Raw genomic sequence first — 24,282 nt, forward strand, 5'->3', positions numbered from 1 at the left:
ATATGCCGTGGGGCAACTAATCCTGCGTGCCACAGTTACTGAGCTCGCGTGCCTCAACTAGAGCCCACGTGCTGCAAACTACAGAGCCCACGTGCTCTGGAGCCCAAGCGCCACAGCTAGAGAAGAGAAAACCCGCACGCCACAACTAGAGAGAAGCCCACTCACCGCAAGAAGATCCCATGCGCCACAACTGAGACTAGATGCAGTCATAAAAATTAAATAAATAAATAAATATTAAAAAAATATATATATATATATGTAGGGATTCCCTGGTGGTCCAGTGGTTAGAACTTGGTGCTTTCACTGCTGTAGCCTGGCTTCAATCCCTGGTTGGGGAACTAAGATCCCTCAAGCCATGCAGCATGGCCAAAAAAAGATATGAATATACACATTACACCCAAAAGTTTTCTCAGACCCCCTTTAACCTCCCTTTTCTTCTAGCCTTTCCCACCTCCATCCCTAGGCAGATATGCTTTCTGTCACTGCAGATTAGTTTAAAATTTCTATAAATGGAATCATCCAAGTATATACTCTATTGTTTGGCTTCTTTCACCATGCATAATTATTTTGAGATTCATCCATGTTGTTGCATATATCAATAGTTCATTTCTTTTTATTACTGAATTTTATTCCATTGTATGAATATACCAGAGTTAACCACTGTTAATCATTCATCTGTGGATGGACATTTAGGTTGTTTCCACTTACTATTACAAATATAGCTGGTATTGGGCTTCCCTGGTGGCGCAGTGGTTGAGAATCTGCCTGCCAATTCAGGGGACATGGGTTCAAGCCCTGGTCTGGGAAGATCCCACATGCCATGGAGCAACTAAGCCCGTGTGCCGCAACTACTGAGCCTGCGCTCTAGAGCCTGTGAGCCGCAACAAGAGAAGCCCGCACACCGCAGTGAAGAATAGCCCCCACTCACGGCAACTAAAGAAAGCCCACGCACAGCAACGAAGACCCAGTGCAGCCAAAAATAAATAAATTTTAAAAATTAATTAAAAAATAGTCTCCTTCTTAAAAAAAAATAAAGCTGGTATGAATATTCACGTACAAGTCTTTGTGTGGACATATGCTTTTTTATTTCTCCTGGGTAAATAAATAAAGTATAATGGCTAGGCCTTATGGTAAATGTATGTTTAACTTTTTAAGAAACTGCCAAGCTGTTTTCCAAGCGGTTGTACCATTTTATCTTCCCACCAATAGTGTACAAGAGCTATACTTTCTCTACATCTTGATCAACACTTGGTATCGTCTTCTTAATTTTAGACATTCTAAATGTGTGTAGTGACATCATATTATGGTTTTAACATTTCCCTAATACCTAATGATATTGAACATTTTTTCATATGTTTCTTTTCTATCTATAAATATTCTTTGGTGAAGGTATCTGTTTAAATCTTTTGCCCATTACTTGGTTGTTTATTTTCCCATTACTAAGTTTTGAGAGTACTTTGTATATTCTAGGTACAAGACATATATCAGATGTATGAATAGGAAGATTTTTCTCCCACTCTTTGGCTTGTCAAAACACAAGCCAATTTTTTTTTTTTTTTTTTTTTTTTTTGCGGTATGCGGGCCTCTCACTGCTGTGGCCTCTCCCGCTGCGGCGCACAGGCTCCGGACGCGCAGGCCCAGCGGCTGTGGCTCACGAGCCCAGCCGCTCCGCGGCATGTGGGATCCTCCCGGGGGCATGAACCCGTGTCCCCTGCATCGGCAGGCGGACTCCCAACCACTGTGCCACCAGGGAAGCCCTAACAGTGTCTTTTGAAGAGAAGTTCTTCATTTTTATAAAGTCCATTTTATCAATTTTTTTCTTTTATGGAATGTGCTTTTGGGGTTGTACTGGCACAAAGAACCCAAAGATAATTTATCCTACATTTTCTTCTACAAGTTTTATAGTTTTAGGTTTTGCATTTAGGTCTTTGATCCATTTTCAGTTAATTTTTGTATATGGTGCAAGTTCTCTCTTTTTTTTTTTTTTTGTATGTGGGAAAACAATTTTTCCAGGGCCATTTATTGAAAAAACTTATCCGGGCTTCGCTGGTGGCTTAGTGCTTAAGAATCCGCCTGTCAATGCAGGGGACATGGGTTCGAGCCCCGGACCAGGAAGATCCCACATGCCACGGAGCAACTAAGCCCGTGCGCCACAACTACTAAGCCCGCATTCTAGAGCCCGTGAGCCACAGCTACTGAGCCCGTGAGCTGAAACCACTGAAGCCCACATGCCTAGAGCCGGCGCTCCGCAAGAAGAGAAGCCACTGCACTGATCAGCATGCGCACCGCAACGAAGAGCAGCGCCCGCTCGCCACAACTAGAGAAAGCCCTCTCGCAGCAAAAAAGACCCAACGCAGCCAAAAATAAATAAATTTATAAAATAAAAAAAAAGAAAAAACTTACCCTTTCTCCACTGAAATGCTTTTGTACCTTTGTCAAAAATCAATTGACCAGGGCTTCCCTGGTGGCGCAGTTGCTGAGAGTCTGCCTGCCGATGCAGGGGACACGGGTTCGTGCCCCGGTCCGCGAAGATCCCACGTGCCGCGGAGCGACTAGGCCCGTGAGCCATGGCCGCTGAGCCTGCGTGTCCGGAGCCTGTGCTCCGCAACGGGAGAGGCCACAACAGTGAGAGGCCCGCGTACAGCAAAAAAAAAAAAAACAGAAAAAGAAAAAAATCAATTGACCATATACATATGTTGGTCTATTTTTGGACCCTCCATTCTGTTCCATCAATTTATCTGTCTCTCTTGATGCCAATATTACGTTTGTTTGTTTGTTTTTAACTATAGTCACCATGCCACAATCTTTTTTTTTTTTTCTTGGTCATGCCATGGGGCATGTAGGATCTTAGTTCCCGACCAGGGATCGAACTTGTGGCCCCTGCATTGGGAGCGTGGAGTCCTAACCACTGGACCACCAGGGAAGTCCCGGATTAGTGTACTATATAATGAGATATGAAAAAGGTGGTGTAGAGAATTCCCTGGTGGTCCAGTGGTTAGGGCTCCATGCTTCCACTGCTGGGGTTTGGGTTCGATCCCTGGTCAGGGAACTAAGATACTGCAAGCCGTGCGGCACGGCCAAAAAAAATAAAAAAATAAAAATAAAAGAAAAAGAAAAGGGTAGTGTAACTCTGACCCTTCTTTTTCAAACTTGTTTTGGCTATTCTAAGTCCTTTGTATTCACATACAAATTTTAGAATCAGATTGTCAATTTCTGTAAAAACGCCTGCTGTGATATTCATTGGGATTGTGTTGAAAACTGTAGATGGATTTGAGGAGAATTCACATCTTAATAATGTTGAGTCTTTTGATCTATGAATACAGTATATCTCTTGATTCAGTTAGTTACATCTTCTACAATTTTTTCTCAGACATGTTTTATAGTTTTCACTGTGCAGGTCTTCCACATCTTCTGTGAGATTTATCTCTAAATAATTTCATGTTTATTGATGCTATTGTAAATGCTGTTTTTTACATTTCAATTGATGATTGTCTGTTGCTAGTATATAGAAATACAACTTTTTGGGGGGGCGGGTGTGCTGTGTTGGGTTTTCATTGCTGCGCACGGAAGAACTTCTCTATTCGCGGCGAGCAGAGGCTACTCTTTGTTGTGGTGCGCAGGCTTCTCACTGCAGTGGCTTCTCTTGTTGCGGAGCATGGGCTCTAGGTGCGTGGGCTTCAGTAGTTGTGGTGCACGGGCTTAGTTGCTCCGCGGTATGTGGGATCTTCCCAGACCAGGGATCAAACCTGTGTCCCCTGTATTGGCAGGCGGATTCTTAACAACTGTGCCACCAGGGAAGTCCAGAACTTATTTTTGTATTCTGATTCTATATCCTGTTACCCTGCTGATGTAATTTATTACTTTATTGTAGATTCCATCAGATTTTCCACATAGACGATTATATCATCTGTGAACACAGTTCTAACTTTTACTTTCCAATCTGGATGTCTTTTATTTCTTTTTCTGGCCTGATTGTACTAGCTAGACTCTCCAGTACAATGTGAAATAGAAGCAGTGAAAGGAACCAACAAGGACCTACTGTATAGCACCGGGAACTCTACTCAATATTCTGTAATAACCTAAATGGGAAAAGAATTTGAAAAAGATTAGAGGTATGTATATGTACAACTGAATCACTTTGCTGTACACCTGAAACTAACACAAAATTGTAAATCAACTATAGTCCAATATTTAAAAGAAGAAGAAGAAAAAGAAGAAGTAGTGAGGACAGACATTTTTGCCTTGTTCCTGATCTTAGGGGGAAAATGTTCTGTCTTTTACCATTAAGTATGATTTTTTTTTTTTTTTTTTTGCGGTACACGGGCCTCTCACTGTTGTGGCCTCTCCCGTTGCAGAGCACAGGCTCCGGATGCGCAGGCTCAGCTGCCATGGCACACGGGCCCAGCTGCTCCGCGGCATGTGGGATCTTCCCGGACTGGGGCACAAACCCACGTCCCCTGCATCGGCAGGCGGACTCTCAACCCCTGCGCCACCAGGGAAGCCCTGATTTTTAACTATAGATTTTTCTTAGATGCCCTATTTCAGATGAAGTTCTTTTCTATTCCTATTGTGGTGGAGTAATTTCAGGAACGGATGTTGTATTTAATTTAATGCCTTTTCTATGTCTATGAAGTAATCATATGATTTTAATTTTCATTATGGTGAATTACATTAATTTTCAAATGTTAAATAGACTTCATTTTTTAATGTGTTTATTTATTATTGTTGTTATTTTATTTATTAATTTGGTTGCACCCAATTATATATATTAATTTAATTAATTAATTATATATTAATTAATTTATCTTAGTTGCAGCAGGCGTGCTCCTTAGTTGAGGCTCTCAGGTTCCTTACTTGCGGCCGGTGGGCTACTTAGTTGCAGCTTGCAGGCTCCTCAGTTGCGGCTCGCCAGCTCCTTAACTGTGGCACGTGAACTCTTAGTTGCAGCAGGCATGTGGGATCTAGTTCCCCAACCAGGGATCGAACCTGGGTCCCTTGCATTGGGAGTGCAGAGTCTTAACCACTGCACCACCAGGGAAGTCCCTTAAATAGACTTTATATTCCTAGGATAAATTTCATTTAGTCATGATGCATTATTCTTTCAACATACTGATAATTCAATTTGATAAAATTTTGTTAAGCACTTGTGCATCCATGTTTATAAGGCATATTAGTCTGCAGTTTTATTTTCTTGTAATGTCTGCTTTTGTTAACAGAGTAATACTGTTCTCATAGAATGAGTTGGGAAGTATTTCCTCTTCTTTAGTTTTCTGTAAGAGTTCATGCAGGCTTGGTATTATTTTTTCCTTAAATGTTTGCAAGAACTTCCCAGTGAAGCCGTCTAGGGCCAAAGTTTTCTTTGTAGGAGGAGACAATATGATAGGAGTGGGTTGGACAAGATTCCATGTAATTATTAACAAATCCTAACTTTGGTTGTTTAGTGGGTCTGTGGGTGCTCATTACATTATTAACAATAATTACCTAATAAAAGGAGGTCATGCATGAATGAGAGTATCATTAACCAAGGCTTGAGTAATCTATGTGCCTGAGATAAAAATAACAAGCAGCTCTAGTTCTGTTGTCTTACCTGAGCCACTGTATCATATCTAGAGTTACCTATAAGATATTTCTTCTTGTATAACTAATAAAACCTAGTCTTCATTCTCATAGCTTCTCAAGCTTTCATTCTTCTTCTGTATCTCCTAAATTTTAATAGATTGTCATGATTTGTGAATGTTATTTTCAAATTTGCTGTTATATATTACTTGACTATTTTCACTGCCCCCATACTAATACAAGCCTTCATCACCTCACACTTTGATTACTAAAATTTGATAATCAGACCTAAATCTAAATTCCAACTCTGCTGCTTCCTAGTTAGGATTAGATATCTCAAGAATAATACCTACCATTAGTGGGTATCAATAAGTTTGATTAATTTCATTACTCAGTCTCCCTCACCACAATTTACCCTTTTCAGTAAAAACCAACATTTCCCCTGCTAGTGAGCACATTAACATATTATTTGTGCAATTTAAAAGAGTAATACCACAGGGTATGATGAAAATTTGATCATCTCACATGGGATTATAGGGACTGATAATTTTAGCTGAATTAATTGGCCAGAGGGAATTTCAGGAAGCCTTTTTTTCCTGGTGAAATAAAAGAAAATTGTGTGGCTTGGTGACAGTGAAGAATTAGCCTGTCAAGAGTAATCCTGGAGAATACATGGATCAGCTAGCCCTCGTCATCTAATTTTTTAAAAATCTTCAAATTATATCTTGACCTATTTATAGATTCAGAATAAAATGAGATTGATTTTTTAAAATTTAGTATGAGCAAAACCACTTAAAATGGTTTTTTAAATGTTATTTCAGGGACTTCCCTGGTGGTCCAGAGGCTAAGACTCTGCACTCCCAATGCAGGGGGCCTGGGTTTGATCCCTGGTCAGGGAACTAGATCCCACATGCCCGCAACTAAGAGTTTGCATGCCGCAACCAAAGATCCCGCAACCCACAACTAAAAAAGATCCCGCATACCGCAAGAAGATCCTGCACGTGGCAACGAATATCCCATGTGCCGCAACTAAGACCTGGCACAGCCAAGTAAATAAATATTTTTGAAAAAATTTTTAAAATGTCATTTCAGTATTCTGAGCTCTCTTTTTGAAAGTCTGTGGAAATTTGAATAGTACTAACTTTAACGTTTTTGGTTAAAGTACAAGCAAGTTATTCTTTGCCAAGAGTTCTCTCTGTTCTGCATTTTGAGGATAAAAAAATTGTAGCAAAATAAGTTTATTAGCTTTTTGCATCATAGGACTGTCTTTTAAGGTGTAGATTGAAAACCCATAGGACCCATATCTCTTGCATAGTTTTATGTTGAAGAAGAAAATTCAAAATCAACAGATAAATATTTGTAGGATTTATAGATAATTTTTAAAAGGCATGACTCTGCCTGGTAGAACAACAGCGTGTTTCCATTGCTAACTCAGTTGTCCTTCTGTGCTAAACCAGGTTAAAGGTATAAATTTGACTACATTTGGTTTATTAACTTCACAGGAAAGAACTCTGTGCCACAGTCATTGATGTATTGCCTTATCTAAACCCACTATCTCACTAATAATTCCTTTGATCACAATATGAATAATTTATGATGATAATAATCCTAGCTAGTATTTATTGAGCCTTTACTATGTGCTAGGTAATGTGCCAACTGGTTAATAAGCATTATTTCATTTATTTCCCACAATAACCCTTTAAAGTAAATACTATCATAAAACCCTCTCTCAAAAACCTTTCCAAGCTCAGTAACTTAAAATTTCTTAAAATATTAATATGAGAACAATGTCTCGGAGTTTATGTAATAGGATTTGAAGTCTTATGGAAATTGATACAAAAAACTGAGTCTCTGAAAAGTCAAGTAACTTGTCAAAGACCACACAACTAATGAGTGGTGGACACAGGACAGAAACAGGCAGTGTGACTACTGAGTCTGCATTCTTCCCCACTGTATTATGCTGATGCCAAGAAAGCAGCGCAATTGTTTTGTATGGGAATACCAGCCAGCTTATAAGCTTTTACCTTCTTATGTAATCTACATAGCCCTTAATCCAGTTATCTGAGAACCACAATTCCGAGCAGTAGAAACATGTTGGAAGCTAAAAAGACATTACTAACAGTATTCTCCACATTTAGTGAATTCGTAATATTTAGCTGGCAACTGGCAGCAGACCATGGTGCTGGGTAAGTGAGAAGCAGGTATTTTGCCTTATGTGAGCAGCACAGAGTTTTTATTTAAGTAGTTTATTTCCTTTTAAAGTGATACATGCTAGCAGTTATTCTCTTAGAATTACTTGGAGTTAAGCAAAACACACAGTGAGGTTATTAAAGGATTCCCAGGTATTGAATGAAATGCTGCTCTCTCAGCTGGTTGTGGTTTAGAATTCATTTAGTAAACTCATTCATGTATGATAAAGTTAGGGACTGTTTGGTCTCTGATTTTTAAAGTGCCTAAGTCAGCAACATGCAAGCAGCACTCCTATTGCTGTAACTAATGACAGTGAAGAATCCAGTAACAATATTCACATGTATGTTATTCTCTTGATTAAGAAACACAATGATATATCTCATCATTCTGCTAAATTGCCGAGAGTACAAAAGGCTTCTGAATCGCTAATGTAACAGAACATTATTTAACAATGTACTCCTAGGGTAACCAAATTCACTTTTATTTGTTTAGTGACTGTGAGAATTTTGGTTTTATGAAGGCTTTTTAAAGTATTAATTGACATCAACAAAGTCATGACAAAGACTCTGTGAAACGTTTAAAAACTAGTTGAATGTCACACATTTTAGTGAATCTCAACACTAAACCATAAACCCATAGGAGAAATTCCTGTGAAAGGGAGTCATAGACGGTGAACTTTAGTCAAGGAATGGAGCCATAACGCACTCTAAACTGCAGCTGAAAATGTTTCCGTTTCCTTAAATCCTCTCCTTTCTGCCTCCTAGTACCCTCTCTCCATCCTAACTCCACAATGTCCTAAATACTCATGCCCTTCCTGCCAGAAGGGCACCGTCACCTTCAACCCTGCCCAAACTACCTCCTTCTCTTCTATCAGCCAACTAGGGACCATGCCGTGGACTAAGCTGCTCAATATGTATCAATAAATGATCATAATTACAGGTGGTGGAATGTGTATTATGAAATTAAAATTTCAGAACAAATGACATATACAGGTTTGATCTTGTCATAACTTTTCATGACTTCTCTCACACAAAAATGTACAAACCTGTGTATTTTTAAATTTGATAAAAGGTTCATACAAATATAATTTGAAATCTTCCAAAATATTCTCCTAGAACTTTTGCTGCTTAAGGACCTTTGTAGAATTTAGAATTATAAATATATCCTGATACTTTCTCAGTTAATTGTTGACGTTTCTAACACAATAAGACAATGATGGTAGGAATTCCCTGGCTGTCCAGTGGTTAGAACTCGGCGCTTTCACTGACCTGAGCCCGGGTTCGATCCCTGGTCAGGGAACTAAGATCCCGTAAGCCGTGCAGCATGGCCAAAACAAAAACAAAAACAAAAGACAATGACTATGGAAGAAGTACTGGAGTTGGAGCCAGAAAACTTGGATGAGGTCATTTATTAGATGTATGGTCCTGGGCAAGCCAGTTAACTTCTGTGAACTTCAGTTTTACATGTAAATTAGGCATAGTAATACTTTTCTCATATTGTCAAATAAAATGGACATTTCCTGCCTTCTGAACCTCTTTGCTACATCTGACACTCTCAGTCACTCCTTCATTCTTTTTTTTAAACCAAATTTATTTATTTATTTATTTATTTATGTCTGTGTTGGGTCTTCATTGCTGCGCACAGGCTTTCCCTAGTTGTGGCGAGCGGGGGCTACTCTTCGTTGTGGTGCGCGGGCTTCTCACTGCGGTGGCTTCTCTTGTTGCGGAGCACGGGTTCTAGGTGAGCAGGCTTCAGTAGTTGTGGCTGGTGGGCTCAGCAGTTGTGGCTCGCGGGCTGTACACCGCAGGCTCAGTAGTTGTGGCGCACATGAGTTGCTCCGCGGCATGTGGGATCTTCCCGGACCAGGGCTCAAACCCATGTCCCCTGCATTGGCAGGCGGATTCTTAACCATTGCACCACCAGGGAAGCCCCATTCTATTTTTTAAATATTTATTTATCTTCTTTTGGCTGCGTCAGGTCTTAGTTGCGGTATGCGGGGTCTTCGTTGCAGCGTGCGGGATCTTTCGTTGCGATGCAGGCTGTTTGTTGTGGTGAACAGGTTTTTCTCTCTCTAGTTGTGGTGCGTGGGCTCCGGAGCACATGGGCTCTGTAGTTTGTGGCACGTGGGCTCTCTCACTGAGGTGTGCAAGCTCAGTAGTTGTGGCATGCGGGCTTAGTTGCCCCGTGGCATGTGGGATCTTAGTTCCCCGACCAGGGGTCAGGGATCGAACCCACGTCCCCCTGCATTGGAAGGCGGATTCTTTACCACTGGACCACCAGGGAAGTCCCAATCCTTCATTCTTGAAATCCGTCTCATGAGCCTTCACTTGGCTCATGACACCATTTCTCTCCCTGTTCATGTCTCTGACCATTCCTTCTCTGCTCCTCTGAGGGCTTCTTTGCCTCTCTACACTTTGTCAGTGTTGTCTGCCCCGTCGTTTCAGTCTTTGCCCCTTTCTTCTGACTCTACACTTTTTCTTCAGTGAGTTAATACACTTTCGTCGTTTAAATTACCTCTCTGGTCTCATCTCTCTCCATACCTCCCTCCATCGCCCATACTGAAATACTGGCACACCTGAGCCCTCACACAGCTAGTTCCCCCAGCTTGATGTTCTACTCATTCTCTTATTCTCTTAGCTAACTCCTACTCATCCTTTAGTTCTTAGATAAACTGTCACTTTTCTCCAGGAAGCCTTCCTTGCCTCCACGAGACTGGGTTAGGTGCTTTTCCTGTGTGTGTTTCTGTAGCACCCCCATGCTTACCCTAACTGTGGCATTTACCACAATGTATGGTAATAAAGGACTTTCTTGACCACCTCCTCTACCAGAAAGTAAGCTTTCTGAGAGTAGAGACTGTATTTTATACACCACTGGATCCATAGTATTTAGCATGTGCCTGGTACATCGAAGACATATATAATAATTGTTTACTGAATAAGTAAATCCTGCCAACTTCAAGAGGAAGCACTTTATAAACAGTTAAGGATTGTTGGGATATAATGTATGACTCTATGATTATCATTATGCCGGACTATAATATAAATAGAACACACCGTTCATTACAAAAATATTTATTAAGCATCTATTATGTGCCAGGCATTCTGCCAGACATTGAGAAATGCAGCACTGAATAGACAGGTGCTCTCCCTATTCTCACGTTATTAACAGTCTCTTGGCCAAAACTCTGAACAAAAGCCTCGGAACAGGATTTTTAATGGTTCAGTCTGCCTTGCTATCTGTAGACACCGGTATGGTTCTAACATCAACCGTACTTGATACAGAATTGAAAACCAGCACACACCCATACCCCAAACTTCCCATTAGATGCCTAAGGTCAATGACTTCCATTCTCAGTCTACATTCTGCAATACTCTTAATTCCACCCAGACTTTCATCTGTACATCTGGTAGACTTTATGGTCCTTTCCCACAATACAGAGGATTGGTTCCTTTCTAGTGCCTAGCTCCATGCTTGTTAAATAATAAATTATAATTTAAAATAAATCCCAAAAGCCATCATGGAAAGGTTTTCAATATCCATGTAGTAATCATCAAAACCAGGAACTCTAAAAGATTCCATTCCTCTGACTCAACTTTTATTCCCTTAATAAACCGTCAATACTACATTTTAAAATATGCTATCGAACACTTAACAAAAGATTTTCAAATTAATGTTTTGGAAACAGATTCTCAAATTCCAAATACCCATTCAATCTTTGATCATTTTATCAACTCCTCCCACTTTCATGCTTTTTACATATATTATTAGTCAACATTTCACCTACTAGTCTATAAACTCATGTGGAATTTGCTGCTTTATTTAGCACAGAGGTCCCAGGCCTTCCTTCAATTTCACATAATAATCCTTACTAGAAATACTCATATATATTTACTATTCATATGGATCATTATTTTGATTAATAAACTTACAAAATGAGAAGCTATAAAATTCAAAGTATTCACTTTAATAGTTTTCTCTCCTTCAGAATGCTGATAAACATTTCTGAATTATTAAAACTTTACAATAGGTACCAGAATCCAATGTGGTGAGTACATAAAGTTACCTCAGTTGCTATAGGAAAGCTTTTTTAATGCAGTCTCTTCGAAGTTCTTAACTGGTACATATTATCAAAATAATGATTTTTTTATACTTCTTTATTGGAGCATAATTACTTTACAATGTTGTGTTAGCTTCTGCTGTACAAAAGTGAATCAGCTATACATATACATATATCCCCTCCCTCTTGGACTTCCCTCCCACCCTCCCTACCCCACCCCTCTAGGTCATCACGAAGCACCAGCTGATCTCCCTGTGCTATGTGGCTGCTTCCCGCTAGCTACCTATTTTACATTTGGTAGTGTATATATGTCAGTGCTACTCTCTCACTTCGTCCCAGCCTCCCCTTTCCCCACTGTGTCCTCAAGTCCGTTCTCTATGTCTGTGTCTTTATTCCTGCCCTGCCACTAGGTCCATCAGTACCATTTTTCTAGATACCATGTATATGTGTTAGCATATGGTATTTGTTTTTCTGACTTACTTCACTCTGTATGACAGGCTCTAGGTCCATCCAACTCACTACAAATAACTCAATTTCCTTCCTTTTTATGGCTAATATTCCATTGTATATATGTGCCACATCTTCTTTATCCATTCATCTGTCGATGGACATTTAGGTTGCTTCCACATCCTGGCTATTGTAAATAGTGCTGCAATGAACACTGTGGTATATGACTCTTTTTGAATTATGGTTTTCTCAGGGTATATGCCCAGTAGTGGGATTGCTGGGTCATATGGTAGTTCTTTTTTTAGTTTTTTAAGGAACCTCCATACTGTTCTCCATAGTGGATGTATCAATTTACATTCCCACCAGCAGTGCAGGAGGATTCCCTTTTCTCCACACCCTCTCCAGCATTTATTGTTTCTAGATTTTTTGATGATGGCCATTCTGACTGGTGTGAGGTGATACCTCATTGTAGTTTTGATTTGCATTTCTCTAATGATTAGTGATGCTGAGCATCTTTTCACGTGTTTGTTGGCAATCTGTATATCTTCTTTGGAGAAATGTCTATTAGGTCTTCTGCCCATTTTTGGATGGGGTTGTTTGTTTTTTTGATATTGAGCTGCATGTATATTTTGGAGATTAATCCTTTGTCAGTTGCTTCATTTGCAAATCAGAATAATGATTTTAAGTACACATTACATATTAGTAAAATGAGGTTTTCTTTTTCTTTCTTTTTTTTCTTTCTTTTTTTTTTGCCTCACCACGTGGCATGGGGGATCTTAGCTCCCCAACACCAGGGATTGAAGCTGCAACCCTGCAGTGGAAGTGTGGAGTCTTAACCACTGGACTGCCAGGGAAGTCCCTATAATGAGGTTTTAAAAGTTCGAGAGTAACTTCTAGCCATGATTCTTTTGATTTCTAATAAGGTAACAGCTTGCCATTCTTTCTACCTTCATCAACTCGGCTACTGCCTTCTCTACTGCTCTGTGCTCCTTAACTCTGGTCTATCACTCAGCTCTGAGGATATAAACTGCCCAGTGCATCATGCACCAGAACCGAAATTCTTACCTGGGCTTGTTAGGCCCTTTTGCAGGTTCCCTTAGCCTCTCTGATTTACCTTGTCTTCTTCCATTCCTTCAACCTCCCACCTCGACAAATACATTCAATGCTTGTTTCCATCTCCAAGACAATTCTTAAGCCACTTCTTTCCCAATGAAGTATTTTTCCAAACTAACAATAAATAGAAATGGTGATTTTCTGCACTTCAACCTAAGCATGGATTTTTTTTCCTTCAGTCTCTGACATCTCAAAATGTGTTTAGATTTTCTAGATATATTAGATTTTCTAGTTGCTAGATGTATCTGGCATAAATTTAAATATTTTATATTAAACATCTTAGATGTATCAGTCTAATCTATCATCTTTAATTTTTTATTATTTCACACATATATAAAATTAGAGCAACTCATATAATAGACCCCCATACACCCACTACAAAGCTTCAACAATTATCAGCTTTTTCCATTGTCTTCAACAATGCAAAGTCTGTTTCTTACAGGCTGCCCAATGCCTATTTCAGCACAGCGCACAGCACTTTACAGACGCTTTAAGCCCTACTGCAATGGCACCCACCACATTCTAGGCACTGTGCAGGACCTCCTCCTAGCCCTCAGAATTATGCCCAGGATCAAACCCCGTAACTCTCGCCTTTTATTCTCTCTTGGGAAGACTTTAAAGTAACCACTCAAAGAAAATTGGCAAGTTCTCATTTGGTGAAGTCATTAATGAAATGAAGTTACATATATCAATAAAATGTAAGAATTTTTTTCTAGGGGCAGGACAGGAATAAAGACGCAGATGTAGAGAATGGACTTGAGGACACGGGGAGGGGGAAGGGTAAGCTGGGACAAAGTGAGAGAGTGGCATGGACATATATACACTACCAAATGTAAAACAGATAGCTAGTGGGAAGCAGCCACATAGCACAGGGAGATCAGCTTGTTGCTCTGTGACCACCTAGAGGGGTGGGATAGGGAGGGTTGGAGGGAGGGAGACGCAAGAGGGAGGGGATGTGGGGATATATGTATACGTACAGCTGATTCACTTTGTTATACAGCAGAAAGTAACACACCATTGTAAAGCAATTATACTCCAATAAAGATGTTAAAAAAAAAAAAGTAAGAATTTTTTTAAAGTTACAGTACATTAGAGGAAAGACCTGGTGTCTCTATACTAATTAAGGAGAAGGGTGGAAAATAACAACTGAATCCCTATTATGTACCATATACTAGGTAACATAAATGCCAAAGGATTTATATCTGGAATCTCACACACTTTTCTTAATCTAGTATTAAGTAACTTTTCTTCTGTTTGGGCAGGCAGATGTAATGTCTTTAGCCACCTTAAAGGGGCAGCAGCAACACAACAATTAGGCCTCACTGTACTTTTCTAAGTGTCTAAGATGTCAAGCAAGCCAGTTGAATTGTTATCAAGAATAAGATAAAACACTGACCAAAGGATAAGGCTGAACATGTGGTTCATCAACAAAAGCTTGGTCATAATAAAAGTATGATGAAGGGATTTAATAATGCCATTCCAGCATATTAAGCATTCAATGTCTTCTTAAATGAAGACAAGTGCCCATCATAGGTTTCAGAGGGAATACTGCAATATTACTATAGCCTGTCCATGATTTATCAAGAATGCATTTTTTTTCAAACTTGACAGATTAGGTCTGTATTTACAAACACAGTATTTTTGTGAGGAGAATCTACTGTGTACCAGACATTATGCCTGGTGATGGTATACAAAATGTAGGTGACAGCCTTTGAAATCAATTAGCTTTGTTAGGAAAAAGAGATGGGACCACAACTAATTATAAAACAAAGTAATAAGTGCTATAACAGCAGGATATACTGGGCTACAGAAATATGGAAAAGTCATGGAAAGACTACGGTGGGTTAAGGAGGGGGCTGGGGTGAGGGCAGATGACACAGAGAGAGATGGTGACATTTGATTTAGACCCTGAAGGATAAGTAGGATTTCGCAATGTAGAAAAGTAAGGGCATCCAGGCAAAAGAAGCAACACGAACAAAAACACCAAGGCCTGATAGCCCAGTACAAATTGGGGGAGCTATAAATTGTCCAGAGAATCTATGGTAAAACTGGAGAGACAGACTGGGCACAGAATAGGAAGATTCCTAAATGCCATATTTAGAAACAGTTTAGACTTGATCCTATAGTCAATGGGGAGCCAGCAAAGGATTTTTTTAAAGTAGAAATGTGACTTAATAAGATACGTATTCTAGAAAGAAAAAAGAAAGACGCAGTGTAGAAAACTGGAATAAAATGGGGAAAGACTACAGGGAGGACAAGTAGAATGATCTTGGCAACAGAAGATAAGGGCCTGAATTAAGATAGCAGCATTAGGAATGAAACGTTGGAAAAGACATTTTAGAAGTATAATTGACATGACATGGTGACCCATTCATTCATTTATTTAACAAGTCTTTATTAAGCTCCTACTACATGCCAGGGACTATCCTAGGCTGTGGAGAGATGAAAGTGAACAAAAAGACAAAGTCCCTTCCTCCAGGGAAGGGGGTTGTACTGGGGGCATTACTGCAAGAATTTTAACCAATTAGATTTGGAGGGTAGAGGTGAGGAGAGGAATACTGTCAAGAATTAGTTCAGGGACTTCCCTTGTAGTCTGGTGTTAAGGAGTCCGCCTTACAGTGCAGGGGACACGGATCCGATCCCTGGTCAGGGAATCGAGATCCCACATGCTGCGGAGCAACTAAGCCTGCGCGCCGCAACTCCTGAGCTCGTGTGCCTCAACTAGAGCCTGAGTGCCGCAAACTACAGAGCCCACGTGCTCTGGAGCCCACACTGCAACCAGAGAGAGAAAACCCACACACCACAACTAGAGAGAAGCCCGTGAGCCGCAAGGAAGATCCGCGTGCCACAGCTGGGACCCGATGCAGCAAAACAAATAAATAAATATTAAATCTTAAAAAAAAAAAAAAAAGAATTAGTTCAAGTTTCTTAGTTTGAGTGAACGGGTGGACAGGGTTACCATTAAAAGCATGCTTAAGGGATAAAAAATTGAGTTCAGTTTTGAACAGGTTTTACTACCCGTCAGAATTACATTTGGGGTCTGGTTATACATGTACTAAGAACTATGGACTTTTAGAGCTCATTCACTAAAGACCTTAAAAATCACTTAGTCCAACCCATTCATTTACCATATGAAAAAATGGGAGGCTCAAAAAGATTCAGTGACCAATCCAAGGCTGCAAACTATTCAGCAGCAGAAGAAGGAACTAGACTCCAAGTTTCTTGACTTCTAGTCAACTACTCTTTCACTCCATCATTCTCCATTTTTACCTAAAAGTACACGAAATATATATATATGAATTGTATATATGTATACATACACAATATACTAATATTGGTATCAGCTGGCATAGCAATAAATGAGATAACCTTCAGAAAGTCTTTGAAAATGACTTAATGGCCTGATAAAATATGTTTCAAAAATAGTGTATACTTTTGAGCTGTTATAGTTTCCAGGTTGAATATTAAAGTATAAAGCTCAAGCTGTGAAACAATATGTAAGTCTCACAGAGGAATATAATAGTAAGTGTAACAGACGGTCTTAAAATACGCATGCTAATGTTCCTGTTCTAGAATTTCATCGGACCTATGTTTGACCTCAAAATTTTCTAAATTTAATTACTTTACTTGACTTTTTTTGATATGCAATGAAAGTATTTCAAGATAGCAAATAATGCAGGAATCAAGAAAAGAATTTTAAATCGTAGCTGGCTATCATTTACAATAACTATTTCATTGTGTTAATGTATTATCTCTTTTCTCAAGGAGAACAGAATTGTCAAGAAAGTGACAGCTTTAAATCTGCATTTCATTAAACTCAAGTAAATTCTTTGTCTCAGCTTTTAAGAAGGTTTTAGACAGAACGCTTACCTATACACTAGAAGTAAATGTTAAAACCTACCCTTTACAGTCTTTGGAACAAACAAAATTATTTTGAGCTTCATAAAATGTGAGCCTAAATATTTTTTTTAACTTATTTTAATTTATTTATTATTTTTGCCTGTGCTGGGTCTTCATTGCTGCACGTATGCGCTTTCTCTAGTTGCGGCAAGTGGGGGCTACTCTTGGTTGCAGTGCGCAGGCCTCTCATTGCAGTGGCTTCTCTTGTTGTGGAGCATGGGCTCTAGAGCATGTGGGTGGGCTTCAGTAGATGCGGCGCTTGGGCTCAGTAGTTGTGGCTCGTGTGCTCTAGAGTGCAGGCTCAGTAGTTGTGGCACATAGGCTTAGTTGATCCGCGGCATGTGGGATCTTCCCGGACCAGGGCTCGAACGCGTGTCCCCTGCATTGGCAGGCGGATTCTTAACCACTGCACCAGCAGGGAAGCCCCTAAATTTTTATCATTTTGTACTTGTACAAGAAATATAAACTTAAATATTATGTAACCTTATTACATTTAATGAAGGTTGTAACCTTATACTCTAAAAATTATATTACAAAACATCATGAACCTCATCACAGCTCAAAAATATGAAACTAGATCCCATTTTACCTATTTAAAATAGTGAGTTGTTTTCTCCTACCAATATATAATTCCTCATTTATAACCAAGAATCTTATTTTCAACCTGTCTTGACATGCTTCTGTATTAATATATAATACTTTGCACTCATATGACTGTGTGTAACGTTTTCAAAAGAGCATTCACCATACTTTGAGTCCCTGAAAGGTAAGAACTGTGCTCTAGTTGGTTCTTTATCTTTTGCGTCTCATATAACAACTAGGACACAGTACAAACTCGATTCATATTTGAGCTAGTGAACAAATAACAAAGAGGAGGAAAACTGTCTGATCCAAAATCAGCCCAAATGAAACTTATGAATGATATCTCTAAAAGGAGGGCTGATAATGAGGATGCACGAATGAATGAACAACAAACAAATAAATAAAATTATAGAAAGTAAAATAAAATGGAGTGAGTTTACTTATTAACCTAGATATCATGAAAAACAGAAATTGGGCTTTCAGGATGTTGGCTTCCCAAGCAATTTCTGGAGGAGACTGGGCCTCCTCATCCCCTCTTCAAGTGGAAGATGGCCTTTCAATGAAGGACACAGCTGGGAATGGGAAGACCCAGGCCGCTGGCCCCAAACAAGTGGGTGGGACAGTGAGGTGGAAGAATAGTAGTTAACGCCACTTGATGACCAATGTCTAAGGGTCGCAAAAACTCTCCTAAACACTTAAGATGGGGAAGGAGTAGGATTATTTAAGAGTTCCTAGGAAAGATTTCTTTCCCAGAGATATCTCCCCTATGCTTTCTAAAGTCCCACCAGTTAAAATATTTTTAGTTCTCAATACATGGCTCCTTTCAGCTCAATGGACACTAGCAATTAGTGTCAATGAAAGTTAACCTCTCCTTCCCATTCCCATGATCAGATTATTTAAGAGAAGGATTGCTAACCAAAATATATCTTCAACATTTAACGTCCAGGTCCCTAATGCCAAGTCCAGCAGACTGCCCATCATATCATGGCTTCAGACTTGCCCTAATATTGATACTTAGATCAGGGGCCTGCATATTCAAGTGTCTATAGTCAGGTAATGTAAGTTCATGTTATGTAGTATAATTGACAGGTAATATAAATGAGTGATGACTAATTGTCAAACAGTAAGGGATGGTGGAGACTATGTCAAAAGAAGAGTGTGTACCCTATCTGAGGAGGGAGCCACTACTTAGTTCCAGCATATTCTTGCTATGCAGAAATGTGGACCCAGTTTTGCCAAGATCTTCCAATTTTTCAAGAGAGGCTGAAAATCCATATTTTAATATAAAATGTACTATTTTTAAGCATGTCTATGGCTGAAAGTGGCTTTTTGTCTCCCAATTTGTGGCCCTTGATCTAAATGAACAAGCATCATTGAGAAAATGCAAAGAGACAAAGGGGAGGCCTATTTTGGCCAGAAAGAGGGAGGCAGAATCAAAGGGGAGAAAAGGGCAGGAAAGAGGCACAGAAAGGAAGGTGGAAGTCAAATTTCACCAACCTCAAAACCTGGCCTAGGGACCCCAAACTATCTGTCTTCTAATCTGAGAACAAAAAGGAGGAGATGAAGAAAGAAAAAAAAAAAAGAGGGGAAGGGAGAAAAAGAACCAACTCTTGAACACTTACTAGATGGCAGATGCTGTATCAGAGGCTTTCACATATGCACTTTCATTGAGATATGGCAATGAGAGAAAAAACATCCTATGCATGGGGAAAAGAGGGAACTATATCAAAATACTAACCATTTATGTGTCAGATGATGAGAGCCCCCTTTCCAGTTCCCCACAATTTTTAACCATAAATATAATATGGTTATATTAACTTTATAATAAAAAACAAATCTGATTGAAAGTTAAATAAATAAGTTGGATTTCTGGGTAAAAATCCACCCATCCTAGAGTGTAGAAAGTATACTACCATTAAGTCAAGCCAAACTATGCACTGAGCATTTAAAAAGAAAAGAAAATATAACAACTCTAAGTGTATATACATATGTAACCTTGCAATTATAAAACCAGAAGAAAGAGAACATGAAAGAAACTATACAGGTGATGTAGACCACAGACAGATTAAATAAGAACAGAGATATGTGAAATTGTTAAGAATGCTGTAGGTCATTCTCCTTAATTATAAAGTTGACTACTAAGATGTTTTGTGTGTGTGGCCTAAAAACATACAATGTACTAAGTCCTCTCTTCTATAAAATCTTTCAGACATCTGCCCATCTGTTACATACTTTTCTACATTTACTACATTGTTTTCTTTCCTTTAGGCATGTATTTTTATTTAAACAATACTTTTATTTGCCTTTAGGGTGTTTCAAAGGTAACAGTAGGTTTTCTTTTTTTTTTCCTAAATGAAGTAGTATCTCATTTCAGGCCACTTGGGTTCTAAGCAATCTAAATTCCCAATTAATCTCTTCCAAATATACATATCCAGTTTTCATTCTGTTCACAAATGAAACCCTAACCCAAATACCTCAAATGTAATTTCAGGGGAAAAATACTGTTCAAAACCCTAGATAATGCATTCCTTCGCTGATGCTAAATATAGTCATCTCAAGATGACATACATTTTGACAATGATCAGTCTTACATATCAAATTTTCAAAAATAGCACAGATTCCATTTTCAATGAGTAGGAAAAATTGCTATTCACTACATTTCAGCTTAAAATGGATTTAAAAGTGGGACTCTTTCATGAAAATGGAAATTACATCAATACTGTATCAACGTAAATTGGATTTAAAAGAATTTTGTTGTGGTTTTTGCTTAGGGCTCTTTAAGGGAGTCGTGGCAGACAAAATACAGAATTGCCCACATTTTTCTTTCAAGTATTCCCATCCAGAATATAAAATATCTTCAAAAATAGGGGGCTAATAGCTGTGAGAAAGAATCTGACTTAACTACATTAAGTAATCAAAGTTCATTTATACTAAATATACCTCCTCAAAAAAAACCCTGTCCCTCAATTTGGTTGATAATGCACTTTTCCACCCTACCGGGCTTCAAAACTCAAAAGAATTTCAGAGACTTATGTGTATTCTGAGTTTTCTTATGGCAACAATTTAACCTGTAAAAGGATTGGCAAAGAATAATGTGGTTCACTCAATGACGGGTGACTAAGATGGTATAAATACCTAAGTTTATATAATCATGCTACCCAACACATAGTTATGTTGTGACTCGAAGGCCAATGGGCCCATACATGAATTCATTAACAAAATTAAGCTGGTGAATGATGCTCCTGTTGCTTTGCTCATGGAACTAATTTCTTTCTTATTATGGCTTAACTTCTTTTCTTTACCTGCCTCCAGCCCAAGGACAGACATTTTGTTAGGGCATATCCTTATGCTATTTTTATCTTGTTCTCATTCTATCCTCCCTCTCTGTCTCTCTCTCCCACTCTCTCTTCACCCCACCCCCCCTTCCAACCTCTTCGTTCGCATTATGGACCTTAAATTAAATAAATATGAAATGAAGATCTTGAAGCCATTGCGATAATCAACTAACCTCTCAACTAGGTTATTTTCTTTATAAACGCCATTAATAATAATTTTTTTAGCATTTGTAGAGCTTCGCAGAGTTTACAAACAGTTGGAACGGCTCGGCGTTTTCAAAAAGCATACAGAGAAGGGAGGTCTCGAGAGGTGACTACATCATTCACTCCAACTTCCAGCTCTAGTTGCACAACTCCCAACATCCGACATAGGTTAGAATCACTAAAAATTAGTCTGGAGGGAGGGGGCAGATGATGGGCTGTTAAATCACATTTCAGTCCCCAGCCTCCACAGGGACCGATCAGGAATGACTGCTCTTAAAAACAACAGGCACTGCCGGCGGAGACGGAGACCGCGCCGGGGGCACGTGGTGGGGGACGACACGGCACTTTACCTGCCGGGACCCCTGGGACAGAGCAAGGGGACCGGTACCCGCTCCACCGCCGTAGGGCTCACTACCTGCAGGACCGAGAAAGCTCCTGAAACTGCACAGACAGGGCGCAAGCCGAGCTGAAGCTGCGGAGCCGGGCAAGGAAATCGTGGCCAGGAGCCCGAGGCCGGTGACCACCGAAGGACAGCCAGGCCGACCCCGGTCCGCCCTCCGCCAAGCCCGCGGAAGCGGCTCCGAGGGCCGTTTCGCTCGCGCCGGCGGACCAGCGCGTCGCCACAGCTGGATGGAGCCGGGCCAGGAGCCGGGGCGCGCGTCCCCGCCGCCCCGGGGGAGCCAACGGCTCCGTCTCGGCCGCCCCCTCCCCACGTCCCCCCGACTCCTCTCACCCGCCTCGAGCCGGCGACACGCGAAGGTCCGGGGTGCGCGCTGGCAGGCTCTGGGCGCCGGGGTGTGGTCAGGGGTCCTGGCGCTCCGGCCGCCGCCGCTCCAGCCGCTACGAGCCCTCTGGCCGCCGCCGGCTCCAGCAGCAAGTTTCCATAAAAGTCCTGGTGTGCAGCCTGTTCCCGCATTCCAGGCGGGCCCAACGCCGGCTGCAGCTGTTCCAAAACACGAGGCCAGTTCCCCCAACCCCCCGCCTCCGCCGTGTGGCCCGGAGAGGGGTGGAGAGTCCAGGAGGAAGGCGGGCGAGGGGGGCGGTGGCTGCCAACTTTCCGCCGGGACCTGCGGGTCGCCCGGCTCTGGGTCCCTGCGCTGACTCCCTCCCCGCGGGTCCCCCTCCACCTCGCGGCGGGGTCCGGGGAAGGCAGGCTGCCTCCCTTGTGGGAAACGGGTGCTACCGGAATGGGGTTCAGAAACAGGCGGCGGCTGCCGCGACCGGCAGCCGCTTTGCGCTGGGCCCGCTTCTCAGCTGCCCTACCGGTCCTGGTGTCTAAGAAGCCGAAGCACTGCCTTATCTTCTTCATCCAGAGCGTCGACCCTTGGCCAACCTTCCTTTTACTGTTGAGAGCACAGGGCAGCAGACCGGGGACCACTTCATTTGTCTGTTGCTCTCCTTTTCTTGGTTCTGGTCTTCAACTCCAAAGAGAATGGCTGATAGAGAAAAGTGGAAGAAAGAGGGGGGAGGGGGCGGGGAGGAGGAGGCATAAAAATAAATAATATTTATATAATCTTCCAATTTTCCTTAATTGAAGGCAAATCATCTCTGGTCTTTCTAAACCTACATTAATGCATCTTGCGAATATTAGCACCACAGAACTTTTCAATCTGGACCACCAGACTGCCAATTAAATCCATCAGACAACCTACATTAAAACCTGAAATACTAATCCAGCGGTGACATTTTCCTGGTGGGGAGACCTTCAGTTCTGCACTGCATGCATAAAATGAATATAAATTTAATGAATGAGTGAATGAATTAACAAAATCGAACTAGCATCCACACAGATAAGCCAGGGAAACTATCCACACAGATAAGCCAGGGACAACTACCTCCAATTTCCAGCCCTGGGCACAGTGGTGCTCAGGTTATATTTTCAGGGATTCTGAAAAGGCCTTCTCGTCTTAACTAAAACTTTCCTTCTCCATCCCATCCCCATACGCTATTTACTCGGGATGGAAATTCTTTTAAGAGGTATAAACCATTCATTCTTCAATTAGAGAAAAGTTCTAGATTGGTAATTAAGACAGCTATTTAAACTTACTCTAACACAGGTTAGCGTGGCCTGGATGATCTAGCTTGTTCCCTTGCACCCGTCAATACCATCACCCTAACCTTCTTCAGTTCATGGAATTTTCCGTGGTCATTCTGGCTGCAGGGCCTTTGCATAAGCTGTTCCCTCTGCATGAAATTCTCTTTCCCTGGACTCTTCACCTACCTAACTTCAACATATGCTTTTGCTGTCTGCTTATATGTTGCTCTCTCAGAGAAGCCTTCCTTTTACCCCAATCTTTATCAGTCCCCCCATTATAAATTCTCACTCCACCCTTTTCTTTCTTACACTTACCAATTTATAATTAACACATTTATATTTATGACTTAAAGGAGTAGAAACTGTCTTAACTGATCCACTCAGATTCACCAGATACAATAAAGCTCTTCATTCTTCCTATAAACTCTGCTAGCTACCCACAGCATGCAAGGCCTACCTCTTCTCCCCTCAATTCATCATTCATTCATTCAACAAATATTCAGTTCTAGATACTTAGGATACAGCAGTCACAAAACAAATAAAAAGCCCTGCCATCATGGGACATACATTTTAGTGGAAGAGGGCAGCCGGTAAGCAAATAAACAACAAAGTGATATGCATTAGAGATAAACCAGAGCAGAAAAGTAGGGAATGATGGGAACGGAGTGGGAGAAAAATGGTCCAGAAGGAGGTGCAAAAGCCCCAGGAAGGATCCTATCTGACATGTTCTAGGAAGAGCAAGAAGGCTTCTGTGGGTGAAGCTGAGTAGGCAAAGGGTGAAATAATACTGAGTGGAGTGGGGCAGGAGACAGACTGTGAGAAACCTTTTTTACATTGTAAGGACTTTGGCTTTTACTCGAGTA

The 24,282-nt window shown here is 40.7% G+C and overlaps 1 protein-coding gene across 3 annotated transcripts in view; it reads right to left on the bottom strand.

The window, feature by feature from the left end:
- NEXN (nexilin F-actin binding protein) overlaps positions 1 to 24,282 on the bottom strand; it is a 71,426-nt gene extending 47,144 nt beyond the window's left edge. For 2 of the 3 annotated variants that reach the window (XM_089920712.1, XM_022581026.3), the window contains exon 1: positions 22,118 to 24,281. The gene's annotated coding sequence lies outside the window, so the exon portion shown is untranslated. Of the gene's footprint in view, positions 1 to 22,117 lie in introns of all 3 variants that reach the window. The other variant, XM_089920705.1, reaches the window with a different exon arrangement.

The sequence above is a fragment of the Delphinapterus leucas genome, chromosome 1 (assembly GCF_059928025.1).
Source record: "Delphinapterus leucas isolate spDelLeu-1000000601 "Yukka" chromosome 1, BTC_Dleu_Yukka2, whole genome shotgun sequence".
Taxonomy (NCBI): Eukaryota; Metazoa; Chordata; class Mammalia; order Artiodactyla; family Monodontidae; genus Delphinapterus; species Delphinapterus leucas.